Raw genomic sequence first — 12,964 nt, 5'->3', positions numbered from 1 at the left:
TGTCTGCATAGTTCTCGAACCCGTAGGTTCTACGCACTTAACAATTGGTGACGATATAAGTATAGTTGAGTCATTATGGTGATTACCGAAGGTTGTTCGAAGCCCCGGATGAGATCCCGGATGTGACAAGGAACTCCGGAATGGTCTGGAGGTGAAGATTGATGAAAGGATCGATATGGTTGATTAGAGGGGGGTGAATGGGCAACTACTAGGTTTAGCAACAAATAGGTTGTCTAGATATGCAACTAAGTGAGAAACATATATGATGCTAACAACAACAATAACAAGTGCAAGCAATTGACACAACACAACAATAGCTTGCACAAAGTAAAGGAAAGAGATAACCACAAGTGGAGCCGGTGGAGACGAGGATGTGTTACCGAAGTTCCTTCCCTTTGGGGGAAGCACGTCTCCATTGGAGCGGTGCGGAGGCACAATGCTCCCCAAGAAGCCACTAGGGCCACCGTATTCTCCTCACGCCCTCACACAATGCGAGCTGCCGTGATTCCACTAGTGGTGCCCTTGAAGGCGGCAACCTAACCTTTACAAACAAGGTTGGGGGAATCTCCAAAACTTGATTGGAGTCTCCCAATGATACCACGGAGCTTCACCACAATGGAATGTGGCTCCAAGGTGACCTCAACCGTCTAGGGTGCTTAAACACCCAAGAGTAACAAGATCTGCTAGGGATTAGTGGTGGGAATCAAATTTCTCTTGGTGGAAGTGTAGATCCGGGCCTCCTCAACCAATCTCTAGAAAATCAACAAGTTTGATTGGCTAGGGAGAGAGATCGGGCGAAAATGAGCTTTGGAGCAACAATGGAGCTTGCGGGAAAAGAGGTGGGTCTTCTTGGGGAAGAAGACCCCCTTTTATAGTGGGGGAAGCAATCCAACCATTATCCCCTCTTCAGCCTGCACAGAGCGGTACTACTGCGAGCCCCAGCGGTACTACCGCGGAGAATGTGAGCAGGGGATTCAGAGGGGGAAGCAGTACGAGAGAGAGCCTGGGCGGCACTAGCAGCGGGGGTAGGTGCGGTACTACCACTTGCGAGTGGTACTACCGCTGCTTATTCCGCTGAACCTGACACGAGACTCGCCGGTCTCGAGTCGAGGCGGTACCAGCGTGAAACTGGAAATGTACTACCGCTGATGGCCATGAGTACTACCGCTTGAGGCTATTAGCAGTACTACCGCTGGCTCCTCCTATGTGTCACTTCCATGATAAAGGTATACTCCAAGGACTATGAGACAAGCTGGGCGTGCGAAAGCAAAGTGTACGTGTTGATTCCACCCTAGCCTTTCCGATACAGACCCCCTCTTGATAGTACGGTGTCTCCTACGACTCAAGTCCACCAAAACCGAAATGAAAGGGAACTACACTGTCTTCACTTTTGAGCTCCGAAGGGAAAGAATCGTCTCATGCCAAATGAATGAATATCTGAATTGCTTGACGCACATGATTAGTCCGCAAATGCATTGTCATCAATCACCAAAACCACTTAGAGAGAGACATGCCCTAACAATCTCCCCCGTTTTGGTGGATTGATGACAACACGGGATTTGCATAGAGATATAACAAGAGAATAAGCAACCCCAGAGACTACAAAATATAGATGGACTCCCCCTAGATGTGTGCACTTAATTAGGAGTGCCATTGGAATGCAAAGTATACACATTAGGATCAACACTCCCCCTATATTTTATAGACTGTCAACACTTGCATCTAATAAGAGAAATATAAGCTAGGATGCAAGGAGTAGTAAGTGAGCATAAAATAATTAAGTTAAGCATGCAACTCACATACTACCAAAGAACTATACACACATTAGATAATAATAAGATAGGATAGCATATGTCTCACACCAAATGACAGGGTAACCAGGTCTCAGAAGCACAAACCAAACCAAATCAAACAACCAACACAAGAGTTTGCGAGAGAGAGAGAGAGAGAGAGAGAGAGAGAGATAAGCAAATAAGACACACTCGAAACTCGGCAAATCCCAAAACCCTCTCCCCCTTTGGCATCGAGACACCAAAAGGGCAAAGAGTGCTACTATGGTCACGTGTGATAGCAAAGCCAAAGATCTCCATCATCACATCCCGGTGTGGTCGCCCACGCCTCCATCATCGGCTGTATCCTACTCAGTCTCTGAGTCCATCCAAGGACAGTGCTGCGAAATCCAATCCTCCTCATCTGTGATCTTTCCCTCAGTCCCACTGTTAACTTCAACCCCAAGTTGACGTATAAGCTCCTTGTGACGACTCTGTGACTTATTCTCAGACACATCGGCCATATACTACCCATGAGACTCCATGTATAAAAGCTTCTTCATCTTGCGCTTGAGCTTCTTAGCCTGGGAAGGCTCCACTCCAGAGGGCTCATAGTCCTCATCATCATCAGCCTCAGCCTCATCAGCCTCAGAGATCTAATATTTTGCAACCTTTTACTTTCCGATCTATAAACCAAAAATACCAAAAATATTTACCTTACCGTTTATCTATCTCTATCAGATCTCACTTTTGCAAGTGATTGTGAAGGGATTGACAACCCCTTTATCGCGTCGGGTGCAAGTTATTGATTGTTTGGGCAGGTATTCGGTGACTTGTGTGTTGTCTCCTACTATATTGATACCTTGATTCTCAAACTGAGGGAAATACTTATGCTACTTTGCTGCATCACCCTTTCCTCTTCAAGGGAAAAACCAACGCAAGCTCAAGAGGTAGCAAGAAGGATTTTTAGAGCTGTTGCCGGGGATATCTACGTCAAGTCAAGCCATATCAAGTACCCATCATAAACTCTTCTCCCTTGCATTACATTATTCCCCATTCTCCTCTCGTTTTCCTCCCCCCCACCTCTAAAATGGTATTCGATTTTTTGCCTTTTCTCGCCCCTCTTCCGTTTGATTTTTTCTTCGCTTGTGTTACCATGTGCCTACTTTTTGCTTGCATCTTTGCTTGCTAAAATTTTATGGATCCTCATCCACTTGCTAATATTTTTAAGAGATCCAATTATGATGAACCAATTGCTAGTGAGTTTTGTGCACTAGATTATCTTGATGAAGTTTTGCTTGAAATTCATGAATCTAAAAATTGTGATGAAGAAATTTAGGAAGAGATTCATGATAGCTCCTTGAATAAAAAGCATGATTGCAATGATTTTACTATAAATTCTATTGATGTCAATTATGCTAAAAATATGCAAAACCCTAAGCTTGGGATGCTAGTTTTTTTATGTCCACTACTTGTTGCAATAATCATGATTTGGGTGATTCTTCTTATCATCTTGAAAAATTATTTAAGCCACATGATGAATATGAGATTGATATTAGTGTTTGCAATAATATTGAAAGTGGGTTTGGAGAGGTCATGACTTTAGTTAATCCCACTATTTTGGAAGAGTGTCAACTTCGCATGCTTGTGGATCGTGTTGAGAATATGTTTTGTGATAGATATATTGTTGAATTTTCTTATGATCCTACATGTAATTATTATGAGACAGGAAAATATGGTTGTAGAAATTCACATATTATTAAATTTCCTCTCATTAAGTTAAGATTGCTATTGTTTCTTTCTTCTTCCTTGCATATGCTAGATCTTGCTTGTCTTGCTAATTTGTATCCCTATAAAATGCCTATGCATAGCAAGTATGTTAGAATTAGATGTGTTTTTCACATGCTTCATGATGCTCTCTTTGTGTTTCAATTGCTATCTTTCATGTCAGCATCATTGAATTTTTTTATGCCTAGCTAAGGTGGTTAAACGATAGCGCTTGTTGGGAGGCAACCCAATTTTATTTTTGTTCTTTGCTCTTTGTTCCTGTTTAGTAATAAATAATTTATCTAGCCTTTGGTTAGATGTGGTTTTATGTTTTAATTAGTGTTTTTTCCAAGTGGAACCTTTAGGATAGCTTACGGTGATAGTTGTGTTGATCCTGCTGAAAATCAGTAACTTTTGCGCTTAGTAAATTAGTTTTGAAAATTTACAGAACTAGTCGTGAACCCGTGCATTTGCACGGGCTAGTTTAACATTTCGTCATTTTCTCACTTTATATTTCACTACATAATTACTACAAAAAAATATGTATGGTGTAACATATATTAATCTTTTCTATAATAGGTTGGAGAATATATTGGAATATAACAATTAAAACATAGGTAAATATATTGGAACACCCTACAGAAGCCATGAAAGTAACTTGGATCATTGGTAAGCACACATACATGTGAGTGTCTAAGTGAATCAATGTAATTTTAGCCGTAAATATGTTTTGTTACAAAGATGGCCAAATATTTATTTGGAATATCACCAAAAAGAACATTATCAAATGTTTAGAGACAATGCCATCGACATGAGGCGGTAATCCAACTTACACTTTGTCAACATATTTTGCATATGCAAAAAATTAAGCATATCTCATCTTTTCAACTTCTATTCTACCATCCGGCGAGTAAAAGATAATTTGATAGAATTAGAAACATCATTAGATGATTAAACTTAAACAATACTTGTACTAAATTAGCGACAATTAATATGGATCGGAGTGAATATAACATTCTTATTTCTCTGGAGTATGATAATTATGGTTTGTTGAATATAGAGTGCAAGCGTATTCATGTAAGCTTGCATAGAAAGGAAAAGAAGCAGACATGATAGGTTGGAGAATGAAGAATATTTGGTAAATTAAGTAGTACTATTAGCATAAAAAGAAGCTTCACATAAGCTTGCTCTATAAGTTTAGGATCCATAAGAAATGTGAAATTGAATTCCCTGATAGTGGAAGGAAATACATGCTTCAGACTTTTACTATATATATGCATCTGAAAGAAGCACCTCCCAACACGTTATATTTAGCATTGAAGTTTAATAGTTTGGTAAATTACTCGCTGATGAAGAAAAAGGCAAAAAGGCAAAAACAGACTACAGATAATTTAATTGTATAGACTTTATACAAATAATAGGTGTGAAAGAAAAGATAGAAAAGATATAGACAACACAGTTGGAGGAGAACATGAATAAAACAAAGATTTGGAGTAATGGCACCACCATCTTCCATTAACTTTTCTGCTAGATTATCCTTTATAATAAAGTTGTAGTAGCTGTCCGAACCAACAACGATTAAAAAAACATAAACAAAAAAAACTACTCCCTCCATCTGATTTTCTGCCATATATTTAATCTACGATTTAGTAGTTCTCACACACAATTGACAGAAAATTAGAAGTGCAGCGGCCACGACACTCAAGCATTAGCAGTTCTCACATGCCTTTACTTATGCAAAAAAATTGCCCGCAAAATTGTTTATTCAGATATACAGTATAACAGAAACCATCAATGTTTTAGTAGTTGACAAACATCTTCATTGTCAAGTGTTTCACCGCCTAACTATCTGCACTATCTGCTGACTGAAAAAAAAAGGTTAGAAGAAAATTCATGAGAAGTCAATTCTCAACGGCCAGGACATGGCAGCTTGGCAAGGAACTTCCATGAACAGGAGATTGTGGCGGACCGGCATATCAAGCAACAACATCTGCCGTAACTGGAGATTGGGAAGGCCATTGAAGATGTTAACTCCCTCATGGAGGGTCCTGGACATGTTTTGTCGATACAAAAATTGATTAGTAACTTGACCAGTGACGACGTTGACAACTGACATTAGCCTCTTTCATGCTACTGTAGTCTGTTTAGACAGCAGGTTTTTATAAGCTCGCTTGATGATCATAATTATGCTCCCTCCGATGTCCATATGTATACATAGGTTGTACATTTAGAAGATTATGCTCCAACAAATCTCCATGAGGTATCCATAGGTTCTAGTGAGAAGAGCCGGGATTGCATCCCTGGAGAGCACAACACTATCCAAGCACATGGTACAAAACAAAGTGATCTCAAATCCAAAGTTATTGTGTATTCAAGATAAACCTGCATGGAAAAACATATAACAAAATATTGTAAGAAAATGAACCTGATGCAGATGAGGAAAACAGTTTTTAGTATAAGCTCCATTAGCACAGCCGAAAAAGTTACAAATAAGGAAAATTGATTGAGGTTGTTTTCTAACCAGGAGAGGAAGAGATGGTGGAGAAGCGTGATCTCTTTCGGGCCTGGAGGAAGAAGTAGCGTCCAATCTTTCCGATAATACTGCCTACCCTTGTTTTTATATTATTAGTTGAGTCTCTCCCACGTAATAACTTAACAACTTTGTTAGTACAATTTTCTAAGAATGATGTATCTTTTTCCTAGCCTACCCTTGTTTTATATATTATTATTAGTTGATGGTCTCTCCCACGTAATAACTTAATAAATTTGTTACCACAATTTTTTAAATAAATTTACAGTTTTCAAGATAAAAGAAAACTATTTGACAGCTTGCATTGAAGGAGTATTTACCTCAGACTATGAGTGTCTATGATCAGGTCTTCTGTTGTGCTTGCCTATTCCTGCACATAAGACAAACATGACAGGCTTTGCATGAAAGTAATATGGATCGAGGTGCAAAGCCACTGACGCAGCTATTCACATAGCCGATGCGACGTTAATAAGTAGGTGCACTGATCGATGGATAAGACGGCACTACTATCTCGTCGACAAAGCGACAGCGTGGGGTGCACTGATTGATCCATGTGACGGCACCACCAATATTGTCAACAACGGTGGTAATAAGAAACAATGTTGGCATGGCATGCACTGGTCCACAATGGCGGCATGGAATTTGCAGGTTGCCTTATATATCAAGAACAGTAGTATATACCTACTCAGAAAGAGTAGTATATATCGACTAAAAGATTATGTATATACTGAATAAAAAAAGTAGTATACTGGTTCACTTAAAAAGCACTATATATTGCTTTACGAAAATGTTGTATATACTGCACCAGAAAAAAAGTATATACTTACTTTATCAAAGTGTATGTTATATACCCATTTGATTTAATTTTGTATGCTACATACTGCCGTGCACAAAGAGCAGTCTATGTACTACTTTGATATAGATGGTATTTAGACAAAATACAGTACAATAGTATATACTTTGAATTAGTACTCCACGGTCACTATGTTAGTATATACAATATCGCAGAAATATTGTTCTAGCAATCATAAAAAAATGTTCTGGTATATACTTACTATTGACACCTACTCCGTCCCAAGCTGCCTAGGTTCACGGCAAAAAAAGTAAAAGGTCCGTATATTTTCAAGAGTTGGCAATATACATTTAGGTACCTTTCTAGCTATATACTACATATTAGATAAATTCTCTTGAAAAATCCATGCATATCTGAAAAGGCGCAGTCATGGTATAGCACACAGTTTAGTAGTACAACATACAGAAAATCACAAATGTATTTATACCTGAAAGTATTTATAAGAAGCATGACGATATTATTGGAGATTATTAATCCAAATCCTATAGAAAAAAATTCAATGAAGCTGCATAGTAGCCTTAGCTGTAGTGGAAGGCATAAAACTGATCGAGCAAACTATCAAATACATGAAGGTTCATATGGTCGATGCCATGAGTTCCACAGGAGCCTGAACCCATGACTGCCACTGATGATGAACATCCGGCACAGCGTCTGCATCGACAGTAAAAATCATCAACCTGATTGGTAAGAAGAAAAACATCTTCAAACAACACTAATCCTACAGCACACAAAACAGATTGTGTAATTTCCTTATTAAGAATTCAACGGTCTACTTAACATTGCTTAGGCTTGGTATAGCACACAGTTTAGTAGTACAACATACAGAAAATCACAAATGTATTTATACATGAAAGTAATTATAAGAAGCATGACCATATTATTGGAGATTATTAATCCAAATCCTATAGAAAAAATCTCAATGAAGCTGCGTAGTAGCCTTAGCTGTAGTGGAAGGCATAAAACTGATCGAGCAAACTATCAAATACATGAAGGTTCATATGGTCGATGCCATGAGTTCCAGAGGAGCCTGAACCCATGACTGCCACCGATGATGAACATTCGGCACAGCATCTGCATCGACAGTCAAAATCATCAACCTGATTGGTAAGAAGAAAAACATCTTCAAACAACACTAATCCTACAGCACACAGAACAGATTGTGTAATTTCCTTATTAAGAATTCAAAGGTCTACTTAACATTGCTTAGGCTTGATTTCAGATTAGTAAAAATCAAATGTTATGTTATGTGAAGCAGCTTTGAAGACGCACTAATGATCACAACCTAAATTGGTTCTCGAAAGTCAGTCCGTTTGGGAGTTAGCAAACATTTTCTTGTCAAACAAAGGTCAAGTTTTTCATACTAAACTGTAGTACACTGGACAACAGTAAGCAATGCATTGGGTATTATTCATGAAATCCCATGGTTCATGGCAAAAAAGTAAAAGGCCCGTATATTTTCAAGAGTTGGCAATATAAGCTAACATTTTAGGTACCTTTCTATATACTACATCTTAGATAAATTCTCTTGAAAAATGCATTCATATCTGAAAAGGCGCAGATGCCATGCTTGGTATAGCACACAGTTTAGTAGTACAACATACAGAAAATCACAAATGTATTTATACCTGAAATTTATAAGAAGCGTGACCGTATTGTTGGGGATTATTAATCCGAGTCCTATAGAAAAAATCTCAATGAAGTTGCGTTGTAGCCTTAGCTGTAGTGGAAGGCATAAAACTGATCGAGCAAACTATCAAATACATGCAGGTTCATATGGTTGATGCCATGAGTTCCACAGTAGCCCGAACCCATGACTGGCGCTGATGATGAACATCCGGCAGAGCGTCTGCATCGACAGTTAAAATCATCAACCTGATTGGTTTGAAGAAAAAATTCTTCAAACAACACTAAATCCTATGGCACACAAAACAGATTGTGTAATTTCCTTATTAAGAATTCAAAGGTCTACTTAGCATTGCTTAGGATCGATTTCAGATTAGTAAAAATCAAATTTTATGTTATGTCAAGCAGCTTTGAAGACGCACTAATGATCACAACCTAAATTGGTTCTAGAAAATCAGTCCGTGTGCGAATTGGCACACACATTTTCTTGTCAAACAAAGGTCAAGTTCTTCATACTAAACTGTAGGACACTGGACAACAGTAACCAATGCATTGAGTATTATTCATGAAATATCATTATTCATCACCGACAATCCACACAACTATACTATAGTAGGCTAAATAGCAGTTGATCCTATGAACTATTTTTTACGAACTAACTAAATCACCAATTATAACAAAATTGTATTGTCCTTTGCGAAATTCAATCCAGTCAACCACTCTCGATTATTAGTCCTAACCGAAGCACCTGTTAACAAACTAACTAAACCACCATGATTTGAAAAAACAAAACTGCATAGATCACCATTGCAAAGCCAAAGGATAGTGGTATTGGCACAATTCCTTGCCAAAACCAAGTTCCAGGAGAGCAGATTCTCCCCACTAACACAACAATCCAGTGGCACTCCACCTAGCACACCCGCTCCATGCCACCCAAGTTTCATGAGAGAACTTCAGAGAAGAAAATCACCTTGTCGGGCAGCCATTCAGAACACGGTGGAATTTGCTAAGCGGAGAGCGATCTTCTCCGGGCACTTCCGTGCTTCAGCGTTCCGATGAGTGTTTGGCCACAACAGGACACCATTATTGTCGCTTATAAGCATCGTCGCAGAAGAGGAGAACGTCGTGTGTCGTGGTAAATGTTGACATGACGGTTGATGGGAGAGGAGCAGAAGCAAGTGGGGCAGATCAACGAACGGGACACAATCCGCCTTACCGTGTTCCCTTGACAAGCCGTGTCGCCACAACGGGACCGGAAGCATCCACCGCAGCATGCTGGTCCAAGAGAGTGGAGGCGGTGATTCATGGGGGCGGTGGAGGCGGTGAGATGCGACAGCGGTTGGATGCGGTGGGCAGCGACGACTGCTGGGATAGGCTGTGACGACTACGGTGGTGAGCAGAGTGGCGGCACAATCCATCGGAAGCAGCGGCGCGATCCATGGGAAGTGGCGGCACGATGGTAGGCGTCACAAGGTTAGGGATACGGAAGGAGGGCTTCTTTTTTTAGCAACCGATGAAGGTCTTTTTTTACAACGGTGATGAAAGGCCTGTTGGGCTTCTTTTTGTACAGCAATGATGAAAGGAACGTGGGCCTTCACTTTTTTTAGCCGAGTTAAGTACGTGATTAAGCGAAAAATAGATGGGTTAATCTCCACCGTAATAACTTGCTCCCACCAATTTAACGGCTCATAATTTCTAATTAACATGGTAATTTCTAGGGAGTCTGAAACTAATATAGGTATAGAAGGTGATTTTGATCTGATTATTTTAGATCTGGATTGGTACACAAATGTATCAGTTTTTCCTAATTTGGATGGATTTTTGGAGTTACAGAAGTATTCGAGAGTTACAGATTACTACAGACTGTTCTGTTTTTGACAGATTCTGTTTTTCGCGTGTTGTTTGCTTATTTTGATGAATCTATGGGTAGTGTCGGGGGGTATGAACCATGAAAAAGTTGCAGTAGATATTATACCAATATAAATAAAGAATGAGTTTGCAGCAGTACCTTAAAGTGGTGATTTATTTTCTTATACTAACGGAGCTCCTGAGATTTTTTGTCGAGTTTTGTGTTGTGAAGTTTTCAACTTTTGGGTAAGGATTTGATGGACTATGGAATAAGAAGCGGCAAGAACCTAAGCTTGGGGATGCCCAAGGCACCCCAATGTAATATTCAAGGACAACCAAAAGCCTAAGCTTGTGGATGCTCCGGAAGGCATCCCCTCTTTCGTCTTCGTCTATCGGTAACTTTACTTGAGGCTATATTTTTATTCACCACATGATATTTGTTTTGCTTGGAGCGTCTTGTATGATTTGAGTCTTTGCTTTTTAGTTTACCACAATCATCCTTGCTGTAGACACCTTTTCGGAGAGACATGCATGAATCATGATTTATTAGAATACTCTGTGTGCTTCACTTATATCTTTTGAGCTAGGCAATATTTCTCTAGTACTTCACTTATATCTTTTTAGAGCACGGCGGTGGCTTTATTTTATAGAAATTGTTGAACTCTCATGCTTCACTTATATTATTTTGAGTCTCTTTTATAACAGCATGGTAATTGGCTTGGGTTATAAAACTAGTCCTAATAAGATAGGCATCCAAGATGGATATAATAAAAACTTTCATATAAAGTGCATTGAATACTATGAGAAGGATTTGTTATGATTGTTTTGAGATATGGAGGTTGTAATATTAGAGTCATTCTAGTGGAGTAGTTGTGAACTTGAGAGATACTTGTGTTAAAGTTTGTCATTCCCATAGCATGCATGTATGGTGAACCGTTATGTGATGGAGCATGATTTATTTATTGATTGTCATCCTTTGTGTGGAGGTTGGGATCGCGTGATGGTTAACTCCTACCAACCCTTCCCCTAGGAACATAAGTGTAGTACTTTGTTTTGATGACTAATAAATTTTTGCAATAAGTATGTGTGTTCTTTATGACTAATGTTGAGTCCATGGATTATACGCACTCTCATCCTTCCACCATTGCTAGCCACTCTTGTGCTGCGCAACTTTCGCCGGTACCATACACCCACCATATACCTTCCTCAAAACAGCCACCATACCTACCTATTGTGGCATTTCCATAGCCATTCCGAGATATATTGCCATTCAACTTTCTACCATTCCATTTATTATGACACGCTCCATCATTGTCGTATTGCTTTGCATGATCATGTAGTTGACATCGTATTTGTGGCAAAGCCACCGTTCATAATTCTTTCATACATGTCACTCTTGAATCATTGCACATCCCGGTACACCACCGGAGGCATTCACATAGAGTCATATTTTGTTCTAAGTATTGAGTTGTAATTCTTGAGTTGTAAGTAAATAAAAGTGTGATGATCATCATTATTAGAGCATTGTCCCATGTGAGGAAACGATGATGGAGACTATGATTCCCCCACAAGTCGGGATGAGACTCCGAACGAAAAAAAAAAGAAAAAAGAAAACAAAAGAGGCCATAAAAAAAGAAGGCCCAAATAAAAAAATGAGAGAAAAAGAGAGAAGGGGCAATGTTACAAAAGAGGCCGCGCGCCTTGGGGCCAGGGCGCCTTCTTAAGGAGGAGTCGGCTGAGGCGCCCCAGGAGCTTTATTTCCCGCGCAGGGCGGGGCGCGATGCAGCGAGAACGACGGCGCGGGGGAGCCCCCGGCAGCACGGACGAGCTCGGCGACTCGGTCGAGCCACTCTTCGTAGACGTCGTCGATGGGGCGGTAGTGCAGGAGCTCGTTTGCCGCGATGAGCGCAGCTCGGGCCTCCATGGCCGCGCGGGGCGCGCGTGACGAAGAACCAGCGCGGGTGAGCGAGGGTGTGGCAGTGCGACCGTCCCGCCTCATGGACGGATGCTGGGATGATGCTTGCTGTTCATTCCCTGTCGGGCCGGTGGCGGCGTTGACGGCAGGTGACGGGGAACGACGAGGGCGCCCGCCGACGGGAGCCGTCTAGGCGACATGGGAAGCAAGGGCGGCTCGGGCGCTCGGCGCGAGCCCGACGAGCGTCAGACATGGATGCGATGGTCGGAGAAGAACGAGACGACGGAAGGCAAATTCCGGCGCACCCCTACCTGGCGCGCCAAATGTAGGATTTCGGGCTCCGGCAGACCCTTGAGGTTCGAACACTGGGGTGCGCGCGGAGATCTAACCCTCTACCGGCTTGCTCCTCACCGAATCACTAGGATCTAAACTACCAAACAGAATAACACAAGAGACACAAGGTTTATACTGGTTCAGGCCACCATTGTGGTGTAATACCCTACTCTAGTGTGTGGTGTGGTGGATTGCCTCTTGGGCTTGATGATGAACAATACAAGGAAGAACAGCCTCGCGAGGGTCTATTCTTGGCTGGTGCGACGAACTGCTGGGAGGAGTTCAATCGCTCTATCTACTGGTTTCTTGGTGAGGATCCCGATTGC

The 12,964-nt window shown here is 40.8% G+C and overlaps 1 long non-coding RNA gene across 1 annotated transcript; it reads right to left on the bottom strand.

Moving 5' to 3' along the window:
- Positions 1-5,230: 5,230 nt before the first annotated feature.
- Positions 5,231-10,009, bottom strand: LOC123111175 (uncharacterized). Its single transcript, XR_006454235.1, has 3 exons — positions 9,513-10,009; positions 7,347-8,765; positions 5,231-6,719 (listed from the first exon to the last, which is right to left on the bottom strand). It is a non-coding gene; the product is annotated as an uncharacterized lncRNA (long non-coding RNA).
- Positions 10,010-12,964: the final 2,955 nt, after the last annotated feature.

This window comes from Triticum aestivum, chromosome 5B (genome assembly GCF_018294505.1).
Source record: "Triticum aestivum cultivar Chinese Spring chromosome 5B, IWGSC CS RefSeq v2.1, whole genome shotgun sequence".
Taxonomy (NCBI): domain Eukaryota; kingdom Viridiplantae; phylum Streptophyta; class Magnoliopsida; order Poales; family Poaceae; genus Triticum; species Triticum aestivum.
The sequence above is the reverse complement of the archived record's forward strand: the minus strand, read 5'-3'. Positions and strand labels throughout refer to the sequence as shown.